At 49.1% G+C, this 6000-nt stretch overlaps 1 long non-coding RNA gene across 1 annotated transcript in view; it reads right to left on the bottom strand.

Annotated features, from left to right (window-relative positions):
• Positions 1 to 617: 617 nt before the first annotated feature.
• LOC142571188 (uncharacterized) overlaps positions 618 to 6000 on the bottom strand; it is a 58249-nt gene continuing 52866 nt past the window's right edge. The window contains exon 5 of the long non-coding RNA XR_012825791.1: positions 618 to 860. This is a non-coding gene — a long non-coding RNA (uncharacterized LOC142571188). The remainder of the gene's footprint in view (positions 861 to 6000) is intronic.

Below are 6000 nucleotides of genomic sequence, written 5' to 3'. Positions count from 1 at the left end.
GTACCTTAGTGGAGCTAGACGCGTTTCGCTACGGAGATCTAGATGGGTGGTGTGCACGTCGGTGCGTAATCACTGTACTGAAGCTAAGCAATGCTTGAGGCCAATTCTCCGAAAGCATTTCAATGCATTAGTTAGAAGTTCACCTTGCATAACCTTCTACGAGTTCCTGGTATTGTGGAGGAGAAACTTAATAAACTATACTACGAATGACATTTCTTACCTTGATGAAATAAATTGCTGCCGCTGAGACGTTGGAACCGAACTGTGGTCTCGCTCTCCATTGGTGCTGTTTGGTTCTTAAAACAACTTTTGTGAGTAGAAGGCTCGCTTTAATGCAGTTCATAATGACATTATGAAACTTGCACTACTGTTTAAACCTTAGATTCGGAGTTCTCAGTCACCTAACGAGAGGTTGCCGAGGTCGCTTCAGCCACACGAAGGTTGTGCTGGAGCGAGGAATGCTGGAAATTGCGCACTGGTGCACGCAAACAGAACATTCGTTTTCTCAAGAAATTCTACATACATTGGACACCTATCTAGCTTCTAGAATCTCAGAACTTCTCTACTTTCGAAGACACTTCACTTTATGAACCAATAAGTACAAGCATACACTCGAAATCAGTAATTGCCTTTTATTAGTAGAACCAGGCTCTATTCGGCATGCCAAAAATAAATCATCGACTAGACCGCGGCGTCCCTTTATAAATTTTGCTAGTTTTCACAAGCACTTTTAGAATATATTCTGTTACCAACCGAACACAACTCTCTAAATTGACGAATGCATTTCTTTCTGTTGTCGGCACTGATACTGCTGCTTTCACTTGGAGTATACTTCTCTTTTTTCACCCATAGCTCACAATCTGCAATAAGAAAGCAATAATGAATGAATTATAAGTGAAGCTATTATACATACTTCGTTATTTATTCGTAGCCTCCACTCCACCGAAACCAAAAGGTGTGTAGAAAGTAGTTGTACAAGACAGATTAGTACAATACGGTATCGAAATTGAATTTTGGCTCTAGCAAAAGCCATTGCTGGATGAGGAAACGTACATGTAGGTTCACGGTCGGTATTTGAATAGATAGATTGCAGTCTCTTTCTTAAACCAAAGTTTAAAAAAAGGTGTTTGCTTGCCCGAAGCCGTCGAACACCGCAGACTGGTGCTCTAGCCATTACGCCGTGATAACGTTTTAGAAAGGATACGTTATATCACAGGCTATCTAAACACATTTGTACAGTGGCACATGCATGCTTCTCTCGTTTCCAAGTAATCAAGCTGCTCGAAACATTTGGCATGTGCATCCCGTAGGTTTTGTCGTCTTATTTCCTCGTGACGCCTCGCGCTTCGTGGCGTTGTGTTAGAATGCGCAATCTATGAGATCGGCGCACATTCACTAGTGCTTTATTCTAGCAGCTAACGCTATGTAGAAACTCTACGAACTAGTGCCGACAACATATTCACCCTAGTTATTGATATTTTTACCTTTCTTTTTTTTTCGGAGTACATATTCCAATGGTCATTTCAGCGTAGACCGCATGAAATAAACAAACATACGTGACACTGTATGACACTCAGTCGCAAATCACGTTACATTCTGGGTTTCTCTCCTTAAGGCCCATTGCGTGCTTATGCGGAATTCAATAATCTGCATGTATAAAAACACGTCGAACGGTGGCACCAGAACTCATGCCATTACGGCCATGATTGCTGTCAACGTAGTCACCTTCCTGCTCCCGTCACACAAACGTACGCTCGCGTCACACATCCTCCCGATTTGAAAAACACGCTGGTTCAGCTGGTAACGATTTTCGAACCGTCAAACAATGCTTGATATCCAAGTAACTGCAAAATTCTTCGCTTAACATCTGTTTGCGCAGTGCGTGGGATCTGCACAGCCTTTTTGCAATCCAGCTTTGGTGGGTCTCTCACCAAAGAAATCCAATATAAGATGTGCTTTCGACACGTGTATCCGTGTAGACAAGTATGTGCTTCATAGTGGTTCGATGATATCCTTAAAAGGGCAGTGCTTGGCATGCGATTCGGTACATTCGGTACGATTCAGCACACTCAAAGTTAGTTAAAAAAGCAAGAGCCACTCTTTGCATTGAATCTGTTCTCATGAAATCGTGTCTTCAGGCGATGCAGGCTAGTTTTGATGAGCATTTGGCAAGGCAACACACAGCCGGCTATCCGAGCTTGGTCGCAGGGCTGGTGTCAAAAACATTGCCCCAGAAGGTCAAGAGAAAAAAAGCATATGCGTAGCCCTGCCCAAAGGGGATGCACATTCGCAGTGGTACCATAAGTCCACATGCTTTCCCACAACTTGAAGAAAGTCGCTACTAGGTTTGGGTGCCAGTTGTTTTCTCGGCGCCACACAAGTTGGCTTTACTGTGTCAGCGCTTAAGCAGCGTTGACAAAAAATCCGCATGCCAGAAAAACCACACTAAACTGTACGTGAAATTTGCGACGGGCGTTATATATGAGATACCGCTAGAACGCAGGAAGTCCTACTTGGGACAAACGGTTAGATGTATCAATAACCGGGCCCGGGAGCATGAATTGTCTATAATTAACAAAGGTAATGTGCATTTACTTGCGCATTATATGGTTTGCTTAGCAAGAAGATGCCAGCCACCACTGCGAGAGATTCGGATACTTAGTAGGAGTGGTGATACGTTAGCAAGCGGGATTTCTGAGGCATATCACATAAAAGATAGAAGCACGAGTTGTATTAGTGATACGTCTGTTTTTCTATTTGACAAAAATATGCAGCTGTTAAAAACGTCACTGTAATACCTCTAGACAACACTGGTGTACGCATGCTGTAAAGAAGCAGACGCGCCCCTGCGTATGTGCCGTCTGAAGAGGAAGACGAAGGGCCGTGCCGTGATCGCGAGCGAGCCCCGTGCTACGGACAGCCCTTGCAGTGCTTTGATTTATCTAGCGTTCCACACCGTTGTGAACGACAATAAACCTCATCGCATTTGGTGGAAGTTGCTGAGATCCTTCGCCTCGTCCTGGAGCTCCGCACTCGAACCCTGCCAATAAGATCGCCCTGCACAATGCCTGATCCCGCCACCTCGTTGCCTGCACCCCCGGCTGCCACTGTCATCTGCGCCAGCGTCCGTCGTCAACGCGACCCACCTATTTTCAGTGGAACCGCCGAACACGACGTGGTAGACTGGTGCCATCGTGCGAACGTGTAAGTGCCCATAACAGATGGGATGACGAGTCTAAGCTGACCCACGTGCCTTTCTACCTAGCCGACGTAGCCAAACTTTGGTTTTTTAACCACGAATCAGACTTTGCGAGCTGGGCCGCGTTTAAGACTCTGTTTGCTGATGTCTTTGATCGCCCAGCTGTGCGTAAGCTACGCGCTGAACAGCGTCTACGCCAGCGCGCACAGTAGCCTGGAGAGACATTCCCCAGCTACATCGAGGATGTTCTCGATTTGTGCAAGCGGGTAAATCCCAGCATGTCAGAGGATGACAAGATTAAACACATCCTCAAGGCCATCGAAGACAGCGCATTCCAGATGTTGCTGGCCAAAAGCCGAACTAGCGTATCAGTCCTCATTAACCTCTGCCAGAGCTTCGACGAGCTGCGCCGCCAACGTTCCATCGCCCGCCAGAACATACAGCACGCCGATTCCGTCTCGAGCATCGCGGTTTCTACCGCAATAACCAACTCGACTATCTCGCAGCATATTAAAGATTTTATTCGTGAAGAGGTGGCCAGGCAGCTCTCGCTGCTCCCTCACAGCGACGCACCTACGGCAGCTTTGCCTCCAACGCTGCAGCAAGCCATCCTAACTCAGATATCTGAAGCGCTTCCTGCAGCTCCTACAACACCCCTACCCAATCCTGTGAGTGTGCCGCTGGCCCATACCACCTTTGCCACTCACCCTACGTCGCTGCCACTCAGTTATGCAGCCGTGGTTGCGCGGCCACCTGCACAGACAGCTTCCTTTTCATCGCCCATGCGTCCGGCTTCATTTCCAGTTGCCCAACCGTCCCCACAGTTTTTGCGTGCCACCGAGACATGGCGCACTCAAGACAACCGGCCTATCTGCTTCGCCTGCGGCATTTCTGGTCATGTTGCGCGCTTCTGTCGCCGCCGCACCCCAACTGAGCGTACCAGTTTTGACACGCCCAGCTACGCGCCACAATACGCCGCCCCACCTCCATTTTCACCGCGACGTCTCGCCACTGATAGCCGGTAGGAAACTCGGCGCTCTCCTTCCCCTCGTCGGCGTTCGATTTCGCCCCTGCGTCGTCGAGTTCCCACTGAAGAGGGAAAGTGACTGCTGCTGTTCCTGAGGCAAGAACTGCAAATACATCGACGTTCTCAAGACCTCAATCTTCGCTGCAAAATCTTATTGGCGTTATTGTAGAGGGAGTACCCGCAGTCGCACTAGTCGATACCGGAGCAGCCGTTTCCGCCATTCACGAGAGCATTTGCCGCAAGCTACGAAAAGTGACTACAGTTCGCTCTGGCCTGGTGCTCGCCACTGCCAGCGCGCAGCGCATTCACCCTTCAGCTGCATGCACGGCCCGTGTCGTCATCAACGACGTTCTGTATATTATCGAGTGTTTCGTGCTACCATCTTGCTCTCACGACCTCATCCTTGGTTGGGATTTCCTGTCACGTCATCATGCTGTCATTGACTGTTCGCGTGCAGAAGTGTCGCTTTTACCATTATGTGAATCACTGCCGACCAGCTCTCCTCACTTTGCCGACAAACTCACTGTTGATGCCGACACAACCATACCTCCTGAGTCGTCGATGGCTGTTGTCTTGTCGTCTGATGCCACATCTGACGCCACTGTGGTGTTCGCGCCGTCCGATGTGTTTGCTCAACGCAAGGGTATTGTTCTTCCGTTTGCCGTGCTTACTGTAACATCTGGGTCAACTGTGATGCTGGTCACCAACTACTACCAGTACCCGATCAGCCAACTGCGTGGAGAGACCGTAGGATACTACCAGGCGGTCGACTACGTCGACGACCTCGATGTTCCTACCGACTCCCTCCGTCATGTTGACGCCATCGCTTCGGTGTCCGGCTCATCACCTTCAGTGGTTTTTGACAACGCCATCGACCCTGCTCTTTCCCCACCTCATCGCCGCTAACTTCTCGCTCTCCTTCAGTTTGTCAACTCCTTCGACTGTAGTCAGACGTCAGTGGGCCGTCCCACCGGTGTTTCTCACACCATCGAAAACGGTTCCCACTCCCCCTTGCGACAGCGCCCATATCCTGTCTCCGCCGAAGAGCGCCGACTCATCACGGAGCAAGTGGCCGACATGCTCAAACGTAGAGTCATCCGTCCCTCTCAATGTCTTTGGTCTTCACCTGTCGTATTGGTGAGAAAAAACGATGGCTCCATTCGCTTTTGTGTCGACTACAGACGCCTAAACAAGATAACGAGAAAAGACGTTTATCCACTGCCTCGAATCGATGACGCTATCGATTGTTTACAAGGCGCAGAATACTTCAGTTCTTTGGATATGCGCTCCGGGTACTGGCAAGCTCCAATGGCCGAGCCTGACCGTCCGAAAACCGCATTTGTTACACCCGATGGCCTCTACGAGTTTAACGTCATGCCCTTCGGGTTGTGCAACGCGCCTGCTACTTTTGAGCGTATGATCGACACCATCCTTCGCGGTCACAAATGGAAGACCTGTTTATGTTACCTAGACGACATCGTCGTTTTCTCAACCGATTTTCCGACACACCTCGCTCGCCTGCATGACATTCTGACCTGTCTCGCATCTGCCGGCCTACAGCTTAACCTCAAGAAGTGCCATTTTGCTGCAAGAAAACTAACCATATTGGGTCACGTTATCTCAAAAGACGGCGTCCTCCCGGACCCAGACATGCTCCGCGCCGTTGCCGACTTTCCAACGCCCACGTCTATCAAAACCCTAAGAAGTTTTATTGGATTATGTTCCTATTTTCGTCGCTTCGTAAGCCGTTTCGCATCAATCATGGCACCTTTGA

The sequence above is a fragment of the Dermacentor variabilis genome, chromosome 2 (assembly GCF_050947875.1).
Source record: "Dermacentor variabilis isolate Ectoservices chromosome 2, ASM5094787v1, whole genome shotgun sequence".
In the NCBI taxonomy this organism is placed as follows: Eukaryota; Metazoa; Arthropoda; class Arachnida; order Ixodida; family Ixodidae; genus Dermacentor; species Dermacentor variabilis.
This window is presented reverse-complemented; position numbering and strand designations above follow the sequence as displayed.